The sequence below is a fragment of the Elephantulus edwardii genome, unplaced genomic scaffold, assembly GCF_000299155.1.
Source record: "Elephantulus edwardii isolate Elephantulus edwardi_28Jun2011 unplaced genomic scaffold, EleEdw1.0 scaffold00237, whole genome shotgun sequence".
Lineage (NCBI taxonomy): Eukaryota > Metazoa > Chordata > Mammalia > Macroscelidea > Macroscelididae > Elephantulus > Elephantulus edwardii.
The window spans coordinates 1509861-1510560 of NW_006399987.1; the positions used below are offsets into that span (position 1 = coordinate 1509861).

At 36.3% G+C, this 700-nt stretch overlaps 1 protein-coding gene across 1 annotated transcript in view; it reads right to left on the reverse strand.

Annotated features, from left to right (window-relative positions):
- FBXL12 (F-box and leucine-rich repeat protein 12) overlaps positions 1-700 on the reverse strand; it is a 20753-nt gene that overhangs the window by 1254 nt on the left and 18799 nt on the right. The window lies entirely within an intron of this gene.

Sequence of the window (700 nt, forward strand, 5' to 3'; positions counted from 1 at the left end):
GGGGGGGGCAGTTGGTAGGGGAGAAAAGTGCAGCAATGAATGAAGGGGTGGGGGAAGAACAACATTCTCCCCAAATAAAACAAATTGACAATTTTGTTTGTAACTCTCATAGCAAATCTGTTCTAGTCATAGAAGTACAGCCCAAATTGGAAATCAGTCAAAATGAGGAAGAAGAATGGTAAGCATCACTTAATAAATGGAACATGGAATGTACATAGCTTGAATGTGGGAAAACTAGAAATTTGGAAACATGAAATGGAACATGTGAACAATGACATTCTAGACGTTAGTGAAATGAGATGAACTAGCTTTGGCTAGTTTGAATCAGATAATCATATGATCACTAGGGTGGGAATGAAAAACAGAAGAATGGTGTTGCATTCATAGTCAGAAAGTCAATTTCAAGTTCTATTCTGAAATACATTGTTTTGAGTGATAGGATATTATCCACAGGCACACAAGGAAGGTCCACTGATACAACTATTATTCAAATTTGTGCTCCTACATCTGGGGCCAAAGAGGAAGAAATTGAAACTTTTTACCAAACCTTGCAGTCCAGAATTAACTGAATTTGCAATCAAGATGTGTTAATAGTGACTGGGATGCAAAAGTTGCAAACAGTGAAGAAGAATAGTAGTTGGAAAAATAAAGGCTTGTTGATAGAAATGAGGCTAGCAATAAAATGATCAGATTTTTTTTT